Source organism: Crassostrea angulata, chromosome 3 (genome assembly GCF_025612915.1).
Source record: "Crassostrea angulata isolate pt1a10 chromosome 3, ASM2561291v2, whole genome shotgun sequence".
In the NCBI taxonomy this organism is placed as follows: Eukaryota; Metazoa; Mollusca; class Bivalvia; order Ostreida; family Ostreidae; genus Magallana; species Magallana angulata.
In genome coordinates, this window is record NC_069113.1 from 20,025,763 (window position 1) to 20,048,908 (window position 23,146).

Genomic DNA, 23,146 nt, shown 5'->3' on the forward strand with positions numbered 1-23,146 from the left:
TTTACTTCGTTGGGCAATCCTAAAGAGGTTGGATACGTGAAGCTTGAAAAAGAGGCAGAGAGTGGGCAGTAAGTAAAGGTGTTTATTCAAAGAGCGCAATCGAGTAAGTCTGTCATTATTATAATCATAATAAAACAACCCGGTCACGCTTAACAATATGAAATAAATACCCGATCAATAAAATGAGGAGACCATGGTTAATTACAAAATAAACAGTACTATAAACAAACAAAATGATACTGCAATAAATTTATTCATAAAAGTTTTGACTTAAAAATATACCATCAGGTGTCAGTGAAAACGAAAGTGAAAGTATAATTGTTTACATTAGTGACTTAACGTCAGTCCTAATAAATCTATGATTGCACGATCTTAAACTATAAGATATAATACGCATTAAAAAAATCTTAAAGGAAATATTGGAAAACTCAAGTTAAACAAATTAAAACACTAACACATTATTAAGAAAAGAATTTTTGCGCGTCATCTTTGCTTCATTAATGATTCATCGATTAACAAAAAGCCTATCTCCCTACATAAAAGAGTTCTAATTGTTGTAAACGCACTCGGCAAACCTCGGCTGATTCCGTAAAGTACATCAAGCGCCGAGATGTGCCGAGATTTCTTAAGTTAAACAAGTTAATTTAGATATGGAATTACAGTATAAGAAATAAAATTTTGAAAGTATACATGTAAATGGTTCATAAATGCGTGCGACCATAAAAAAAAAGCTTAAGAACAGTATCGCTACCTATAAACGCATACAAATTAATGAACATAATATAATATAATGAAAAAAATATATTATTCCTAAAGCTATTGAGCTGTCTGATAATAACACTTAATTAGATTAAAATACCAGCTTTTGAACTTAGTCATTTTTTGGCAAAATATTGCATATAGGGTACCCTCATTGTACGGACAACTCCTCCTACAGTTGTTGTTCTTTTGCAGATGAATTTTACATATATTAGAGGTGTGCATATTGCTAGGATTTTGATTTATGATTATTTATGAAAAAAATACCAGCTTTTGAACTTAGTCATTTATTGGCAAAATATTGCATATAGGGTACCCTCATTGTACCGAGAACTCCTCCTACAGTTTTCAAGTTAGGAAGTTGTTCTTTTGCAGATCAATTGTACATATATCAGAGATGTGCACATTGCTAGGATTTTGATTTCCGATTGTTTATGAGAAAAAATATCAGCTTTTGAACTTAGTCATTTTTTGGCAAAATATTGCATATAGGGTACCCTCATTGTACGGATAACTCCTCCTACAGTTTTCAGGATAGGAAGTTGTTCTTTTGCAGATCAATTGTACATATATCAGAGGTGTGTATATTGCTAGGATTTTGATTTATGATTATTTAATTAAAAAATACCAGCTTTTGAACTTAGTCATTTTTTGGCAAAATATTGCATATAGGGTGCACCATTTCACTGGATATGGGTTGACATGGATTATGGATACAGTTCACATAAAAGAAAACCCGGTTTGCTGTCACATTGACAGCTTTTCAGTTGTTTTATCTTCATTTACTGAAACCAGTATATTGGTATATTGTATCATAGCAAACAAGATAATTTCTATCTTCTATATTCTCTCTCTCTCTCCCTCTCTCTCTCTCTTCATGCTTACATACAAATATTTTAGTATTTGAATAAAGTACCCCCGGTAACATGTATAGTAATGTTGACAGCGGCTAAATGTACATGTTGGCATAAAAAATTATTTCTAGTTACGGGATAATGTCCATGGATTCAAATGATTTAAAGTTCGTTATTGAATGATTGTCTTAAAAATTCTTGATGAATGAAAGTCAACGCTAAAAAGTATTTTTCTATATCGACGATGTACTGTCTCCTTCTTTGTGTATGTCTACCGATAAAAATCTTGTCTGTCTGAGAACAACGGAAAACTCAGAACTAACAGAAAAAGGCGCGGACTATGCACACGACCGGCTGACTGCGTCAAGGTGTGAAAACTGACCACCTGTGTATATGTGTTGTAGCCTGGGTATAAATAGATGTAAACGTCGGGGAAATACACTGTTAAAACAAAAATCTGAATTTTTGATTAAACAAACCATTACGGTTGCCGGGTTCCTTAGGATCATAATCATTTAGAATCTGTCTTAAAAGATTATTTTTATTCATTTACAATTAGGACTACTTGCATGTAATGCTTACAAAAGTGGGATGGATTTATTATATCTATTTAATAGTTATTACACACCGAGGTCAAAATGAAACAAAAATTCATTAATTTTATTAACTTAATATTCATGCTTAACATGGATCGTTTCGACATAGCACAGTACTGCAAGGGGTATCAATTTGCAAGTGGATGAAGAAAACAGGGGGGGGGGGGTGTATCATCCGTACTACATTTTATTTTTCGACTTAAAGTTTGCAGATTTTTTAAACCCGGGAGTTAGTTGGCAGAGATAAACTTGAGACTTAAGAAAAATAATCAGTATGTAAAAGAAGCAGATTAATAGACAATCAATTTCTTTTTACCCCAATCGATTTCTGATTAATCTCTCTCTCTCTTTCTCTCTCTCTTTCTCTCTCTCTCTCTATCTCTTTCTCTGTTATGAATTTTCTAGTGCTAAAAATTGAGGCCCGAAGTCATAAAGGAATAAGCACGTTAAAATCCCCTTACGGCATCACAACCGCCAGTTCCAGCATAGATTTTATTATGAACTGTTCTACGACTACATAATTATGATACCAATACAATACAGTCAGAAAGTGATATACATGTACATGTAATCTCTCTCTCTCTCTCTCTCTCTCTCTCTGTTTAAAATTTAACATGCATTCTGCACTATATGTTATTATGTAAAATTAAAAACCAACATTTGCAATGTATTTTTAAATATTTTAATCAAAAGAAATCAACATATGAGCTAGAAACTCACACGCTTTCTTCAAAATGTACCGGAGTAGTCAAGCGCGCAGTCATGATTCATGGACATGTGTACACGAACAAGCATGGATATATTTTGTGGTTTCAGTGTTTAATTGACTGTTGCAAATGAAATTTTTCAAGGTTTTACATATGATTTTATGCTTAATTATCAAGGTCCTAGAATTGGTGTTTTTTCAAATAATTTATTATCAGCTGACCAACTCCAAGCTCAATTAGAAGACAAAATATGCAAAGAAATTAGAGAAGGAAGAGTAATGGGTCCTTTTTCACATCCCCCAATGCCAAATATTCATATTTCCCCTATAGGCTTAGTACCCAAATCCAGTGGTGGCTGGAGAATGATAACTCATTTGTCATACCCTCCATCACAGGGAATTAATTTTTTTATTGATCCAAGTACATGCTCAGTCAAATATACTGCTTTTGATATAGTTGTTGATATGATAGCCATGTTAGGGCCCTCACCTGAGTTAGGTAAGGTGGATATCAAAAATGCTTTTCGTTTGTTACCAATACATCCAGGGGACTTTGATTTGCTAGGATTTAAGTTTAAGAATCAATTTTACTTTGACAAGTGTTTACCAATGGGCTGCTCAATATCATGTGCTATATTTGAAAAGTTTTCAACTTTTTTGCAGTGGGTTGTTAAAGAAAAGGCAGGTTTATCCACATTAGAACATTATTTAGATGATTTCATATTTGCTGGAAGAAAACAAACTGGAGAATGTCGGACTTTGATGGAAATCTTTAAGCAAACATGTGATGAATTTGGTATTCCACTGGCAGATGATAAAACACAGGGTCCAGTGACTTCTCTTATTTTTCTTGGTTTAGAAATTGATACTGTCCAAAGGTGTATTAGAATTCCTACATCAAAGATTCTAGAATTAAAAGGTTTATTAAAAATTTTGATTGATAGAAAGAAGGCCAAAAGGAAGGAACTAGAATCATTAGTTGGTAAATTAAACTTCTTCAGTAAAGCTGTTAGGGGAAGCAGAGCATTTAATAGGAGATTCTATGATGCCTTAATTGGAGTAGCTAACCCAAATTTTAAGATAAGGATATCTAAGGCAGTTAGGGAGGACATGCTCATGTGGCTTGGTTTTTTGGATAACTTTAATGGGGTAACTTTCTTTCCACAGCAGGAATGGGTCAATTCGAGAGTGTTACAGCTGTATACTGACAGTGCGGGATCTATTGGTCTCGGCTGTGGTTGTTTTTTTCAAAATAGTTGGATGTATTTTGAATGGCCACTTGATTGGGAGAATGAAGCAGTGATGAGAGATATTACTTTCCTTGAGTTGGTTCCCATTGTATTATCAGTAATGACATGGGCTAGGCACTTCAGTTCTAAGAAAATTCAGTTTTATACTGATAACATTGCTTTAGTAAGCATTATTAATACACAGTCTTCAAGGTCCAAGAGAATCATGTCCCTACTCAGGGAGTTGGTCTTGATGTTGATGCAATTTAATATTACATTTAAAGCTAAACATATTCCTGGCATAGATAATTCTGTATCAGATGCTATTTCTCGCAAACAGTGGGAAAGGTTTCATCGATTGGCACCACTAGCAAAGAAGGATCCGGAGAAGATCCCTTTAGAGTTTCGGAGGCTAATCTTGCAGGTGAAGCATCTAGATTGTTAAGGGCAGCCATTTCGCCTAATACAACATCTGCATATAGCACAGGGTTGAATGCATTTGAACATTTTCGAATCAAAGGTAATATTTCAAATATTTGGCCACCTCCTCAAGACCATATTGTGAATTTTATAGCTCATCTGTCATTAAATGGCTATGCTGAATCCACAGCAAGAAATTACATTGCAGCCATTGGGTATCAATGCAAAATCAATGGTTATCTTAACACAACCAATAGTTTCATAGTTTCAAAGTTACTTGATGGGCTTAGGAGATTGAAGGGAAAAGCAGATAGTAGGCTTCCAATTACAGAGGAAATTCTTGGTAGAATTGTTGGGGCATTGTGCAATATTTGTTCTAATACTTATGAATCTAAATTATTCACTGCAGCATATACCCTGGCTTTCTTTGCCTTCCTTAGAGTAGGAGAAATAGTATTGAGTAAGGGCAATGATTCTCATTCAATACTTGGTATTAATGATGTAAGATTGGATAACAACCAGCTTACCATTACAATAAAGTCTTCCAAAACAGATCAATTAGGGAAGGGGACAACAATAGTGCTCAACTCCTATGACTCCTGCATTTGCCCAGTGAAGTGTATGTTAAGTTTTTTAACAGATTTGACCAAAGTTGTCAGGTCCTTTGTTCTGTCATTATGGGGGAAAACCTTTGACAAGATATCAGTTTGCTGCAGTTTTAGATAAGGCAATCGCTGCTATTGGTTTAGATAAAAACTTTTACAAATCTCACTCATTTAGAATAGGTGCAGCTACTACTGCTTTTCAGCGAGGGTTGTCTGATGAGGAAATCAAAATTGCAGGAAGGTGGAAATCTAGTGTTTTTCAAACATACATACGGTCACCACTCACACAATTTTCACCTCTTTGTTAATTTTCTTTAACATTTCAGAGCTTAATCTTACAAGTGTTTGGATAGTTGGTTCTTCAATCATAAAGCATGCAGCCATTGAAGCAAGAGTAAGACCTGGGGGAACAAGCCTTGGACTGAAAAGCATGGGGATTGAGTTATGGTGGCAGAGGTATGGGGGTTTAAAATTTGTAGATGTGGCCAAGAAGTTGAGGTACCTAGCTACATTGCAGGATTCTCCTCAATTTATTGTTATGCATTGTGGGGGCAATGATTTGGGCCAAATTCCATTGTCTAAATTGTTGTACAGGGTCAAGTGGGACATCAGACTTATGGCATCAGTTTTCCCTGACTGTCAGCTTGTCTGGTCCTTCATATTGCCGCGAATAACATGGAGGTACTCCCAGAGGCCTAGGTGTATGGAACAAGCTAGAAATAGGGTAAATAGGTTAGCTGCGAAGGAGGTTTTAGCTTGTGGAGGGAGAATAATTAGACACCCCCAGTTTATTGGCAAACCCCAAAACCTCTACAGTTCAGATGGTGTGCATTTGTCTAAGCTAGGAAACTACCTCTTTCTGAACAATATTCAGGGGGCATTAGAATATTCTGTTAGGGACGGAAGTAGCAGACACTTCCCAGTTTCATAAACTCTGAAGTCAACTTGGGTCAAGACATGAAGGGGAGAATATGAATATCTAGGTTTAGTTATGGCTACAGTGGTATAGAATTGAAGGTTCCTACCCCACTATGTGGCGGTGGGCTGCCTGAATATTGCGTAATCATATTTACACATTCATTCAGGAAGCCCCAGTGGCGAAATCGTCACCTTCAATTCCCAAGTTTGGACTATGATGGTTTACATTGAATGTTGTTTTGTTGAAAAGTTGTTGTTGGTTTGTATAACATAGACTCTGAATTCTTTTAAAAATATCAATTTATTAAAACATTAAGTTAATATAAAGATTTAATAGCTATCAGGTAAATATATAGTTTATTGTTTTCATTGTGTTGGTAGCATGATTGCGGTTTTACCCAGCATGCTACTTGCCCGTCAGGGACAACACATGGAAATGTTGTAGTTGGGGGCGAGCCAGTTGTTCGGCAGTCCCACTGTTGTATATATGTTGCAATATTATATGAGAACCACTGTAGCCAATTTACACAATTACTTAATAAAATTTTAGTCTATTCTTACTGGTATTGTATTTTATGTTATTTAGCACTTTCAGTAGTCTTTTGATAATGGTATATTGTATCATAGCAAACAAGATAATTTCTATCTTCTATATTCTCTCTCTCTCCCCCTCTCTCTCTCTCTCTCTTCATGCTTACATACAAATATTTTAGTATTTGAATAAAGTACCCCCGGTAACATGTATAGTAATGTTGACAGCGGCTAAATGTACATGTTGGCATAAAAAATTATTTCTAGTTACGGGATAATGTCCATGGATTCAAATGATTTAAAGTTCGTTATTGAATGATTGTCTTAAAAATTCTTGATGAATGAAAGTCAACGCTAAAAAGTATTTTTCTATATCGACGATGTACTGTCTCCTTCTTTGTGTATGTCTACCGATAAAAATCTTGTCTGTCTGAGAACAACGGAAAACTCAGAACTAACAGAAAAAGGCGCGGACTATGCACACGACCGGCTGACTGCGTCAAGGTGTGAAAACTGACCACCTGTGTATATGTGTTGTAGCCTGGGTATAAATAGATGTAAACGTCGGGGAAATACACTGTTAAAACAAAAATCTGAATTTTCACTTTTGATTAAACAAACCATTACGGTTGCCGGGTTCCTTAGGATCATAATCATTTAGAATCTGTCTTAAAAGATTATTTTTATTCATTTACAATTAGGACTACTTGCATGTAATGCTTACAAAAGTGGGATGGATTTATTATATCTATTTAATAGTTATTACACACCGAGGTCAAAATGAAACAAAAATTCATTAATTTTATTAACTTAATATTCATGCTTAACATGAATCGTTTCGACATAGCACAGTACTGCAAGGGGTATCAATTTGCAAGTGGATGAAGAAAACAGGGGGGGGGTGTATCATCCGTACTACATTTTATTTTTCGACTTAAAGTTTGCAGATTTTTTAAACCCGGGAGTTAGTTGGCAGAGATAAACTTGAGACTTAAGAAAAATAATCAGTATGTAAAAGAAGCAGATTAATAGACAATCAATTTCTTTTTACCCCAATCGATTTCTGATTAATCTCTCTCTCTTTCTCTCTCTCTCTTTCTCTCTCTCTCTCTATCTCTTTCTCTGTTATGAATTTTCTAGTGCTAAAAATTGAGGCCCGAAGTCATAAAGGAATAAGCACGTTAAAATCCCCTTACGGCATCACAACCGCCAGTTCCAGCATAGATTTTATTATGAACTGTTCTACGACTACATAATTATGATATCAATACAATACAGTCAGAAAGTGATATACATGTACATGTAATCTCTCTCTCCCTCTCTCTCTCTCTCTCTCTCTCTCTCTCTCTCTCTCTCTCTCTCTCTCTCTCTCTCTCTCTCTCTCTCTCTCTGTTTAAAATTTAACATGCATTCTGCACTATATGTTATTTTGTAAAATTAAAAACCAACATTTGCAATGTATTTTTGAATATTTTAATCAAAAGAAATCAACATATGAGCTAGAAACTCGCACGCTTTCTTCAAAATGTACCGGAGTAGTCAAGCGCGCAGTCATGATTCATGGACATGTGTACACGAACAAGCATGGATATATTTTGTGGTTTCAGTGTTTAATTGACTGTTTTTCAGTGGGTTAAAGACAGCTCATGAGATACAGAGAATTAACAACCCGATCATTTAAACGAGGGCTTGTCGTTTATCATCAATAAGGAATGCTAATGTACCTTGCTGATTGGGGGGGGGGGGGTTGGTTATTTTCCAATGACTGGCAGAATAAACATATTGGCATGCACTTTTTTGATAATCAGATTCAACGTGTAAAATTCAGAACTTTCACCTGATAGCTAGGGACATTATCATAATTTTGTGATCGTAACATTCAATAACAATAGACGTTAATAAATAAAGCATACTAAATAAATTTAACGACCTTTTGCATTCTTCTGTCAAGTTGTATCTATGCATAATGTTAATGCTATATACAGCATAATTAAAATAAATATTGAAAAAAAAAATATACTGAAGTTTTAAAATCTGATTTTTTTTTCAAATTAATGGTACAGTGGGGTACAGTGATGGTCAGTGCCCGGTACAGTGGCGTACAGTGGGGTACAGTGCTGGTCAGTGCCCTGTACATTGGCGTACAGTGGGGTACATTGGAAGTCAGTAGGACTGTACAGTGGGATACAGTGATGTTCAGTAGAAATGTACAGTGGTGTACAGAGGGGTACAGTGGAAGTCAGTGAAATGTACAGTGAGGTACAGTCAATGTACAGTGGATGTTAGACAATGTCAGTCAATTTTTGGGAACATCAGTGGATTTTGAATTCAGTGGTGAAAATGGGCCTGAAACCTTTCAAACCTAAATTGTTCAAAGTTAGCGCGGTAGTACAAGAAGAGTACGAGTTGGACAAAAGTGCAACGGGAAAAATCGAAGCAAAATATTAATACCGGTGAGGGTTTTATATCGAAAGATCGACTATCCGTTTGTTAAATAATTTGAAAATAAATCATCTTATTTTAATCGTAAACAGCTTTCATTATATATCTGTACATACTGAGGCCGTTTTTTTATTGATGAAGCATGTCAGAACAAACGGTTTTATGAAACAAAAATGAAATCTGCACTTCTATTCAGCCCAGATACATCATATACTGGTATACTTTTAACTGTTTTGAAAATTTTCAAAATTAATAGCTAAACGAGTCGGGATATATGAATAGGATCTTTAGGACAGAGGTTGATGTTGATGAAATAAGATAATGAGGTGTCATCATTATCATCCGGGTCCTTTGCATGTCATTTGCAATGCAATATCCCTGTAGAATGTTATTTATGATTGTAAGTTGCATGAAACAAGGACACTCAAAACAGAAAAACTATGGTGTTCTGTAATAGGAACTCGCACCTTCGCCTTCAAGGCGAAGATGCAAGATTGCGAAGGTTCGAATGCGAAAGTGTAAAGGTGCAAGGGCGAAGGTTCGAAGTTAGATGGATACTCCTATCGCTTCTTTGCCTTTGCAACTTCATAATCTGGTTTTCGCACTCTCGCCTTCGTCTTTTTCCTTTCGCTTGGTCGATTACTTATAGTTCGATGCAGGTATCGTACTCGCCCGAGGTATGTCGAAAGCTCTCGAATGTTACCGGTAGACAGTGTCCTGTGTGCAATTGTATTCTATGAAAGTTTATTAATATTTTACTGGGTTATCCAACATCTGTTTACCTGTGCTGGCTAAGCCTATTTTATATAATATATATATACATATATATATATATATATATATATATATATATATATATATATATATATATATATATATATATATATATATATATATAAAAGCCTATTTAAAATAATAATTTTATGTACTCCATATAAATGTAATGCATGCCATAATGTGCATGTACTCACAGACTTTCTGTCACCTACCGCAGCACAGTTAAGGCTGTCAATAAACTCCGTTCAGACAAAAAGTACGGGAAATGTGCATTATGACATCACAGTATATTACAAACCTCGAAAGTACTTATTTATCTATTTATTAGTAAAATTAACTTATACTAATCTTTTAATTAAAAACAACAAATGCTATTACTTACAATTTTGATGTCCGTTATATCGTACACACTGAAAAATAAGCGAGATGTCGTTCTCGCTGTACTACAAAATATGACGTCATATGCTTCAAAATGACGCATTAAGTTAAATCACTGAAGGCTATCGTGCAGTTTTATAGCGAAGAAAAATAAATGTCATACATTAACGGAAAAGTATAAATGAATAATTTGTTTAAAATTATTATTAGTAGAATGCTACCTATATAGTCTTATTTTCATTTTGTTAAAAGTATGCATCGTATAAAGAAGCCACCTCGGTTTTGTATAAAATATCGTATATCTAAAATCTGAGTACCTAAATAAATCACTTAATTGCAAGGGCATACACTTACCTGATCCCGACAAACTTTTACATGTGAATTTGAAATATGCTCGGTAACTTAAAAACTTCTGCGATCCTTGTGAAATCTTACAAATTAATTATTTTTTAATGAAATTAACCCTGCGACCTTCAAAATTATTCAACATATTTATTATAAATTACGGTTTCTACTAACAAATATTCTTATCTTAAAAAGTTCGCACCGTTTTTCAAAATCTACGATATAACATCAAGTTATTTCATAATTCAGTTGTGAATTTTGACATGATTATGCCCTTGCAATATTGAATTTTTTAAATGACCTCAAAACCACAAATACATCTGCTTGTACCATGCGACTGCCATATCACGTGACCACTATGAACATAAAATATTGTACTGTTATATATATATATTTTAGAAATATATTGCATTTGAGTGACTGTTATTGATTTTAAAAAGGACATGCCAGTTTAACTAAAGTATACGTGTTTTCATCACAAAAATTTGCCCATATTTTTATTGACCGCCTTAACTGTACTGCGACCAGTCTGTTTACCTTAATTCAATACTGTACTACATGTAACAATGGTTAAACACAGAAACGTTTGAATTTCATTATGCAACAAAGTGTTTAGATTGTTAATTGCAAATATTTTCTCAAGAGTTTTATAGCTAAAATTATCTTAAAACAATGAAGAGCTCAACACATTAAAATGCGAAGTGCGAAGTTGCGAAGGCGAAGGAGCGACAGTATATAAATAGTGCCTGTTTTGGAGTGTTATTATACCTAAATAAATCTATATTACGTGTCATCCCGGGGAATAAATATCGTGCCTCACCTATCCGAAAATCTGTGGATCTTCATTCAAAAGGTAAAAAATAAAAACCAATATGAGTATAAGATGTTGACAAATATTATTAAATAAAATATATCTCATCAAAACAATTATCTTTAAACCATGAAAACCATTTTACTATTGTAATTGATTCGACTGTATGAAACAAAAAAGGGAGATTAAAAAAAAACCCCAAACAAACAATCACGACGTTATTGCTTTCGACAAGTCGAAAAATTATTAGAAAATTAGAAATCGGCATATTTTGTATAATCATATGTTGTTCGGTGTTATAAAACTTTTATTGCATGAATGTTTGGAAATATTCCCCAAGAATAATCATATTTCCCGAGGGCTTCGCCCGCCAAGTTTTATAAAAAAAAAAAAAAGGGGGGGGGTTTGTCATGTACGCCTAGGTAATACATTCGAGGTGTTTTTCCAAGCCTGCCGGAAAGTCCCGAGAAGTTGCGATTGGTTTATTACCATCAACTCCTATCAGTACTTTCAGTACTTTGATTGTGAATGGTAGTGTACTTTCGGTTAGATATCCCGGAAATCATAACCATTGGTGCATTGTTATCGATTTTTTACGTAACGACTTGAGCAATTTTAGAAAACGCTCTGGATATCTAATAATGGGTTGTTTTTCATGACCAAATGACCAACATTTCAAAGAATTTAAAAAAAAAAGACCCAAACCAAAATTGAATTTGTGTTGGAGTCAGGAAAAAAAAATTCATTCACAAACTATCATAAACAATCTTGAAAATATTTGAAAGAGGAAATTGTCATCGTATATGTTTTGTGTGTGGAATAGGGTGGGTAAAAAATCCATGTGGTACATATATTACTATTGTCTTTCGACCTAATTTTTTAAACATATTTTGAAAACAAGTCTACCATGATTACGGAATGAACGTGGCCTTGTAACGACCGTGCCATGTAGACATGCCGTGCAGACAATCTACAAGGCTCACTAGTGAGAATATATTTGACCCTATATCTGCAACATGTTAACAAGCATCCCATCAACATTGTTTTTTAGGTCTCCAAATAAAATATAGTAGGCTATTGGGAAAATCTCAGATGTCTTAGTCTCACTTCACCAAACAGAGCACACAGTGAAAAAAGAGAGACTGAGATCAAACGTAAGCTCGTCAAAGTTGTATGACTTAGGGCCCTCTATATCGCCCCATTAGAAAATTAATGTCAAATATGTTAAATGTACGTGTGTATTCTAATTACATGTATATGTTATAATTTTGAAGCAATATTATATATAACGGTCTACAGTTTGGATATAAAACGATAGAAAAAGAGTGCATATGCAATAATTCACCGTTTTTGGTTGACCTATATTAACGTTTTGTGTTACTTTCGTTTTGAGTTCACGGAATTTTGCTTTCTTTTTGAATTCCTATTTAATTAGTAAATACACGCTTCTAAACAATTTGAGAGTAAAGCGTCAAAGCGGTAAGAAAGTTTATGTTGTTCATCTTTTAAGATTTAGAAATAAACAAAACATAATTTGATAAAGTCGCATGATTTATTTTTATGTTTTTTTTTAAATATTCAAGCAGTTAATTATTAGATTTAATTTAATATTGGCGTTCAATAACTTGGTTTGCTTTTTTTTTTTTTTTTTTTTTTTTTTTTTGCAGCAAGCATCATGAATGCATATTGCAATTTTTAATTTAGGTGTATTTATTTTACAATTTTTTAAAATAAATGTCACGACCACAAAAAAAAAATTATCCCCGAGACTTACTAGCTTACTTAGGCAATATTTATTGATATGAAAACATTTCGCATTATATTCCTACAATGTATAACTATCATTTGATAATCATTAAAAATCTTGGTCTTTCTGCCAAAATGTTAAAAAGCAAGAAAATCGCATTAAATAAACATTAACACGCAGACCATGAAATGGGATTTGTTGATCGTTGACACTATTTTTTTTTTATAGCAACGCATATATTGACCGAGTTTTGCAGGTTTTAAATAATGACATAACCAAACGATCAGTTGAGTACTCTTTGAAGATAAAATAAACGTTTGCACAAACATTTTTAAAAAGCCTCTTGAAATTTGAGTTCAATATCTATTATTATAAACAAGTGTTATAATAATATATATTAATCAGTTTGTAATGCAGCGAAAGACATATTAATATAACTGTTAGTGCATGCGACGCAAAAAAAAGTTTAGTTCAAAACTTGAAATCAAGTGCACGATCAAAATGTTTTACTAACAATTCAAGCTATGGTTGCGTTTTTCAAGATGTTTATAATGCAACTTAAAAATATCGATTTTTCCTGCAATGTGCATGTATTTTTTTTGAGTCGCAATAAAGGGTGTCGACAGGGAAATACACGTAGAGCACAGATTATGCAATCAACTTCCTTAAAGCATATAATGCATACTTATTTTTTTAACGATGCATGACACATTTTAAAAATGTTTTTGTTATGTACTCAAACTGTGTCACTGGCTATAAGTTTCAACCCTCAAAGCACTAAATTGCAAACAATTCGATGTTTATTTCAAGCACATATTTTAGATTGAACCTGACAATTTAACCTAACAAGCTATATAATAGTAAGAAGTTTAACAGATATGCATATAATAGAATATCTTAATTCAAAATGTAATCTTTTTATTAACAAAGAAAAAAAACATGGTTGAATATGATACTTTTGTATTACAATTTGTAGCCCTGTATAACTGGACAATATTTTAAATATTCATTGTTATGAATCGCAGTTCTTAATCACACGTATACCTGGATAAGTTTGTACCACTACAATGCTTAACTCATGAATCTAAATTTTTAGAAATAAAATAAATTCCGACAAACCAGGGGTTTATAGATACGACCGTAAATTACTTTCAGTTTCATTTTCTGTTCCTAGTAATTTTAAAATTCGGGAGTGCTTTTACTTTCGTTTTGATTTACTGTAAAGACCTTACTTTTACTTTTAGTGAAGAATTGAATAGTTACACAAAGTTAGAGCTTATAAGGTAAGATTCCCTAGATTTTTTTTTTAATTTATATAAAAATGATTTTATTTATTGGATTGGTCACCCTGGAAGACCTGGTGCATTCTTCTCTATGTACATAATGTTAATCCTATATTTATCATAATAAAAATGAAAAAGAAAACATCATACTGAAGATTTTGAGAAAGATTTTATTTTTCAAATTAATGGTACAGGGGCATACAGTAGGATATCAGTCAAAGTTTTACTGCGCAAGTGAATTGAGTTCCTCCTATCTGTACTTCCATTGGTTCATTCATTAAATTAACCAATTATATTGAAGCTACATGTATGTATATAATATAAGTTACCTCTAATTCTAATTAAGTTAGAGCAGTATACCGTTTCCAGAGAACACTATCCAGTCGATATCCGTAGCATCTTGTGGTATGTAAATTATATATTAACTTTTATTTTACTTATCAGTGTAAATGTATTGTCGCTGGTTTTATTTTAATTGCATTGTCAATACCAAAGTGTATTTTTGTAATTAAAGGTACACTACTTGGATTGTGTCTGTAAAGTTCAAAGATTAAATTTCTTTACAGTACGCACTGTAATTGATTTTTTATGAAACGTACAATGCATTTGTGGTAACTTAAAGCTAATGTAATTTCTGTCATTTTGTCAGTGTAATTTGAATAATTACATTTTAGAATTTCCTGATAATCACTTGAAAGATGACACGTAAACGTAATCATAATAGAAATAAAAAGTTGAGAAATGGAAAAATGAAAACGAGTAACAGTAACGCCAACAAACAAAATGAGAAACCAGAGAGAACTGACGATTCTGGAACACCTAGTCAAGATGACAGAGAGGATAGCACCCAACGCTTAAGTTTAAAAGAAGCAGAGAAAAACAAAAGTGACCACGATATGAGTCCAAACGAGAAAGAAGGAAAAGAGAGAACTGACGATTCTGGAACACCTAGTCAAGACGACAGTGAGGATAGCACCCAACGCTTAAGTTTAGAAGAAGCAGAGAAAAACAAAAGTGACCACGATATGAGTCCAAACGAGAAAGAAGGAAAAGAAATGGAATCATTGGAAGATAATGATGGAAATGACAATGATGATCATGGTGGAAAGAAACTGTTTGAGACGCCAAGACCGGAAGTGTGTGAGGTAAGATAAAGTCCTCAAATATACACATAATAAAAACTATGAAAGAAGTTATGGTAATTATGAAATCTAAAACTTGAACCCGTTCAAATGAATACATATCCACATGTATCGCTCTATTCAAATTTTGAAACTCATTTTTGGACAAAGTAAATGGTTTATTCTCATTTATAGATTAAATTTAGACAATGGTTATAAATAATTTTTGGATAATGTTCCATTGTTCAACGAAATTGTCCAAAAATATCTCAGTACAGTGTAAAAGACCGCAAAAAAAAAAAGAATCGTCAAAATGATCGTTCGCTATTTATAGGTTATTTTAAAGTTACCTTATAAGACACTTTTTATTAAACCTTATTTATAATGGTAACACGTGTCTTTATGTATTTTGTATCATATATTGGAGTTAAAACTGATTCAAAATAATTCAACAAAAAACTAGATATGATAAAGAGAAGAATATATAAATAAGGGAGAAAGAGTCTCAGATATTTTGAGTTAAAGAAGTTTCAATAAATTAAAAGTTGAAATAATATTTGTAGATAATATCATTATATTATATCAGATCTGTATATGACTCCGAGGTTTATATGGTATGCTCAAAAGACAAGATAATTAAGAGACCTATTATCATGGAAAGTCATTATTCTTAATAGCAGGATAAAATTGCTAGTATAGAAAGTAAAACTAGATTGATGCATCACAGTCAAGATGTGTACCACCCAACGTTTATAGTTTATATCTCCTGCAGAAGATCTTTGAAAATAGATATGTTATTTTCATTCTTGTTTTAGGATGGTGAGAGAACCAATGATATCGCAATGACTCAATCTAACAATGACCAGACTACTCCTGAGGAAGGTACTTTACCTCATTTGTTGTTTTTTGATCTTTCTCCGTTTTTTAATCAAAGATTATGTTTAAATATTTGAATATACATACATTGTAACCAAAAAAAAAACAAAAACAAAAACGTATCACCATCAGGTACCTTTAATAGCGTTTTATATATATAATTCATATGCGCGTAGCATTCGATGTTTAGTAATGTTTTAATACATCAATTTCCTCATACATGTATTTCCATCCTGTTTGTAGAAATTGAAGTATTAAAAAAAAATCTCTTAATTTAATTATAAGCAAAATTTGATTTTGCCGGAATTTTCGACATTAATGTTTGTATGGAATATTAGAAGGATTTGACATCAGAAAATTTCTTTTTAATTTCTATTTTCTTCAGTAAAGCTTACACTTAATGTTTTATGACCTTTAATTAACAACAATGATATCCGTTATTTTTTTTAAATTTCATATTGAACTTTCATTAGACCAGCCTAAACATATGGAAAGAAGAACAGAGTCTATTGGTATAAACGGAGAAAAAACAGTCGTTGGTGTTAGTCCATCGCAAAGTTTCCAAACTGGAGACATTAAAGATGACCAAATGCATGGGACAGAGGAGCGACATCAACATGGACATGTGGATGAGACAGAGGAGCGACATCAACATGTGGATGGGACAGAGGAGCAGCATCAACATAGTCATGTGAACAGTGATGTGGAACAGCAGAATGGACAGGCAAGACCAATAAGATTTCAATAATCAGTGAACATTCCTAAAAAAGCAAGATTGATTTTCACTTGTGATAAAAGTGTTGTTTCTTCTTTTAGTTTAAAAATCCTTGAAATAAAAATTGATATAAACTATACTCATCAAATACCGTTTTGTTAGTATCGATGGTCAGCCAGGGTCAATAGAATTCTTGAAATATTTAGACACTAGGAGCCTTATTTCGAGCCAGCAGCAACTCAATACAAAAACTATGGTTAACTAACATAAGCTGAGTATTTATCAACATACGTTTGACGTTTGTTGTCTTTGTTGTCTGGAATAAACATTTCACAGTGACGTTCTAAATGAAAAGAATTGCTTATAAAAAATAATACCCAATTTAAAGTAATTTTTGGGTTTAAAAGGGTGGAAAAGTGTTGCATAATACTATCCAATGTACTTAGCAATGTGACTTATTGTGTCAGATGCATTTGTTTTTAAAAAGTTTATGCTAACATTTTAAAATTAGTTTTAAATTGCATTTTCCCTTTTACTATTACTACCACTACCTCTTCTTCCTCTACTACTACTACTACTACTACTACTACGTCTATACATGTTCTACTACTACTACTACTACTACTACTACTACTACTACTATCACTACTACATGTACTATTACTACTACTACTACTACTACTACTACTACTACTACTACTTCTATACATGTTCTACTACTACTACTACTACTATTACTACTACTACTACTATTACTACTACATGTACTATTACTATTACTACTACTACTATTACTATTACTACTACTACTACTACTACTACTATTACTACTACATGTACTATTACTACTTCTATTAAAACTTGTACTACTACTATTATTTCCTCTATTACTATATGTACTACTCCTAACACTAATTCTACTACTTTATGAGCTACTAATACTTGTACTGTTACTGCTACTTCTATCACTTCTACTTCTACTACTACTACATGTACACCAACAACAACAACTACTACAGCATGTACTATTTTAATACTCTCTCCTACTAATAGATGTACTACTACCTCTACTTCTACTATTTCCACATGTATTACTACTGCTACAAGTAAGTAGTAACATGAACGATTATAGTTTAAGGATTATAATTGCATATACAAGTCTGATAGTTGTATTTATAGTAGATGTATGAGTGGGTTCAAGTAGATGTTTCTTAATGATTCTTAGGTTGACAATGACAGTACTAATACTGAGGCTGATAATAACGAACATGAAACGATGTCTCATGTAAACGGAGAAAAAACAGCCGTTGATGATGGTCCATCGCAGAGTTTCCAAACTGGAGACATTAAACATGACGAAATGGACGGGGCAGAGGTGCAGGAGCAACATGGACATGTGGATGGGGCAGAGAAGCAGGCTCAACATGGACCAGTGGACATGGATGTGGATCAGCAGAATAGACTGGCAAGACTAATAAGATTTCACTTATTGATAAATCAGTGAACAATTCGTTAAGTAGCAAGATTTATGTTTCACTTGTAATGAAAGTGTTATTTCTTCTTTGAGTCTAAAAATCTTTAACAGTAAATATGAAAATTGATATACATGTACACTATACTCATCGGATACCATTTTGTTCATATCGATGATCAGCCAGGGTCAATAGAATTCTTGAAATATTTAAGACACTAGGAGCCTTATTTCGAGGTACCAAATACAATAATTTGGGTTAACTTACACAAGCTGAGTATTTATCAACATACGTTTGACGTTTGTTGTCTTTGTTGTCTGGAATAAACATTTCACAGTGACATACTACGTCAATTGAACCCACTCTTATCTTCAAATTCAAAGTTTTAGTGAAGAACGCTTTATAAAACGCGTTTAAATGAAGGGTCAGACCGCCTTTCAATGCCAGGTGGTGACAACCTATGTATAATAAAGTTTGATTTCGGTGTTTTATAAATCATTACAGTCTTCTAGTATTATCAACCATTTTGCAAATGGATTTGAGTGGTCTTAAGTTTACAGAGTATTGGCTTGTTACCTTTTTATAAGCTCCAACTCTGAATAAGGCAGCTGTAAGTAAATGTTTTGTCTGTTAAATGATTCTCAACAAAGGAATAAATAAAAGTATCATAAATGAAAAAAAATATCCTCAGTTTAGGAAATCCGTAAATAGTGTCGCACATAATATTTTTTCTTCTTCTCAATTTCACGTTACTTGTGTAGGACAGGTGTTGTCCATATAATTTTTAGACCTATGAAAAGAAAATTTTCTAAATAAGAAGTGAATATAAAACATAAATACCCATTAAAAAAGGGGTTTAAAAGGGTGCAAGACGTGAAAAGAGAAACAACACTATACATGAACTTAGCAATGTGACTTACGTTGTGTCAGATGCAATTTTTAAAAATTTTATCCTAACATTTTTGAAATGGTTTTAAATTGCATTTTACCTTTTACTATTACTACCACTACTTTTTTTCTTATTCTACTATTACTTCTACTACTTCTACTACTAAATGTTCTACTACATGTTCTACTACTATTACTTTTACTTATACTACTACAACTATTACATGTACTATTACTGTTTCTACTTGTACTACTACTGTTACTTCTACTTCTACATGTACTACTACTATTACTTCTACTCATGCATAAATTACTACTATGCTACTAATACTTGAAAAACTACTACAATTACTACTACTACTATTACTACTACTACTACATGTACAACAACAACATCAACTACCACTGCAACTACATGTACTAATTCTACTCTACTAATACTTGTATTACTACTACTACTATTACTACTTCTATTAATACATGTACTTCTATTACTACTACTACTACTTCTACCACTACAACTACTACACGCAAGTAGTAGCATGAAAGATTATAGTTTAAGGATTATCATTACATATATAATGCTAGTAGTTGTATAATTAATAGTAGATGTATGAGTAGTTTCAAAATATAACTATTAGATGTTTATTTATGATTCTTAGGTTGACAATGACAGTACCAGTACACAGACTGAAAAAAGCGAAGATGAAACAATGTCTCATGTTAACGGAGAAAAAACAGCCGTTGATGTTGGTCCATCGCAGAGTCTCCAAACTGGAGACATTAAAGATGACCAAATGGATGGGACAAAGGAGCGACATCATCATGGACATGTGGATGGGACAGAGGAGCGACATCATCATGGACATGTGGATCAGCAGAATGGACAGGCAAGACTTACAAGATTTTAATTATCAGTGAACAATTCCTAGAATAGCAAGATTTATGTTTCACTTGTAATGAAAGTGTTATTTCTTCTTTGAGTTTAAAAATCCTTAACAGTAAATATGGAAATTGATATAAACTATACTCATCTGATACCGTTTTGTTCATATCGATGATCAGCCAGGGTCAATAGAATTCTTGAAATATTTAAGACACCAGTAGCCTTATTTCGAGCCAGCAGCTACTCCAATACAATAACTTGGGTTAACTCACATATGCTGAGTATTTATCAACATACGTTTGACGTCTGTTATCATTGTTGTCTGAAATAAACATTTCACAATGACATACTTTGTCAACTGAACCCACTCTTATCTTCAAATTCAAATTTTTAGTGAAGAACGCTTTATAAAACGCGTTTGAATGAAGGGTCAGACCGCCTTTAAATGCCAGGTGGTGACAACCTATGTATAATAAAGTTTGGTTTGGGTGTTTTATAAATCAGTACCGTCTTCTAGTATTATCAACCATTTTGCATACGGATTTGAGTGGTCTTAAGTTAACAGAGTATTGGCTTGTTATCTTTTTTAAGCTCTAACTCTGAATAAGGCAGCTGTAAGTAAATGTTTTGTCTGTTAAATGATTCTCAACAAAGGAATAAATAAAAGTATCATAAATGAAAAAAAATCCTCAGCTTAGAAAATCCGTAAATAGTGTCGCATATAATTTTTTTTTATATCAATTTCGCGTTACTTTGTGTAGGACAGGTGTTGTCCATAAAATTTTTAGACCTATGAAAAGAAAATTTTCTATATAAGAAGAAGTGCATATAAAACATAAATACCAATTAAATTAAATGGGTTTAAAAGGGTGCAAGACGTGAAAAGAGAAACAACTTTTGTTGCATAATACCATACATGAACTTAGCAATGTGACTTACGTTGTGTCAGATGCAATTTTAAAATTTTTTATTCTAACATTTTTGAAATGGTTTTAAATTGCATTTTACCTTTTACTATTATTACCACTACTTTTTTTCTTATTCTACTATTACTTCTTCTACTACTACTACTACTACTACTACTACATGTACTATTACTGCTTCTACTTATACTTGTGCTACTACTGTTACTTCTACTTTTACATGTACTACTACTATGCTACTAATACTTGTACTACTACTACAGTTACTACTACTACTACTACTACTACTACTACTACTACTATTACATGTTTAACAACAACATCAACTACCACTGCTACTACATATACTAATACTACTCTACTGATACTATTCCTACTTCTTCTATTAATACATGTACTTCTACTACTACTACTACTTCAACAATTACAACAACTACTACTACTACTACTACAATGAAGTAGTAACATGAAAGATTATAGTTTAAGAATTATCATTACATATATAATTCTAATAGTTGTATCGATAGTAGATGTATGAGTAGTTTAAATTTATTACTATTAGATATTTATGTATGATTCTTAGGTTGACAATGACAGTACCAGTACAGAGACTGAAAAAAGCGAAGATGAAACAATGTCTCTTGTAAACAGAGAAAAAACAGCCGTTGATGTTGGTCCATCGCAGAGTCTCCAAACTGGAGACATTAAAGATGACCAAATGGATGGGACAGAGGAGCGACATCATCATGGACATGTGGATTGGACAGAGGAGCGACATCATCATGGACATGTGGATCAGCAGAATGGACAGGCAAGACTTACAAGATTTCAATTATCAGTGAACAATTCCTAGAATAGCAAGATTTATGTTTAGTAATAAAAGTGTTATTTATTCTTTGAGTTTAAAAAATCCTTAAATGAAAATATGGAAATTGATGTTAACTATACTCATCTGATACCGTTTTGTTCATATCGATGATCAGCCAGGGTCAATAGAATTCCTGAAATATTTAAGACACCAGTAGCCTTATTTCGAGCCAGCAGCTACTCCAATAAAATAACTTGGGTTAACTCACATAAGCTGCGTATTTATCAACATACGTTTGACGTCTATTGTCTTTGTTGTCTGTAATAAACATTTCACAATGACATACTACGTCAACTGAACCCACTCTTATCTTTTAATTCAAAGTTTTAGTGAAGAACGCTTTATAAAACGCGTTTGAATGAAGTGTCAGACCGCCTTTCAATGCCAGGTGGTGACAACCTATGTATAATAAAGTTTGGTTTCGGTGTTTTATAAATCATTACAGTCTTCTAGTATTATCAACCATTTTGCATATGGATTTGAGTGGTCTTAAGTTTACAGAGTATTGCCTTGTTATCTTTTTTAAGCTCTAACTCTGAATAAGGTTGCTGTAAGTAAATGTTTTGTCTGTTAAATGATTCTTAACAAAGGAATAAATAAAAGTATCATAAATGAAAAAAATATCCTCAGTTTAGAAAATCCGTAAATAGTGTCGCTTATAATATATTTTTTTTTTATCAATTTCACGTTACTTTGTGTAGGACAGGTGTTGTCCATATAATTTTTAGACCTATGAAAAGAAAATTTTCTAAATAAGAAGTGAATATAAAACATAAATACGCATTAAAAAATGGTTTAAAAGGGTGCAAGACGTGAAAAGAGAAACAACTTTTGTTGCATAATACTATACATGAACTTAGCAATGTGACTTACGTTGTGTCAGATGCAATTTTTAAAAATTTTATCGTAACATTTTTGAAATGGTTTTAAATTGCATTTTCACTTTAACTATTACTACCACTCGTTTTTTTCTTATTATATTATTACTACTTGTAC

General features: G+C 32.8%; 1 protein-coding gene and 1 long non-coding RNA gene across 3 annotated transcripts in view; both read left to right on the top strand.

Moving 5' to 3' along the window:
* The window catches only part of LOC128176206 (uncharacterized protein PF3D7_1120600-like), a 176,721-nt gene that overhangs the window by 35,596 nt on the left and 117,979 nt on the right, over positions 1-23,146 (top strand). The gene's annotated exons all lie outside the window — the stretch shown is intronic.
* LOC128176208 (uncharacterized) lies at positions 14,139-15,044 on the top strand. The gene is made up of 3 exons (XR_008242755.1): positions 14,139-14,401; positions 14,748-14,806; positions 14,916-15,044. It is a non-coding gene; the product is annotated as an uncharacterized LOC128176208 (long non-coding RNA).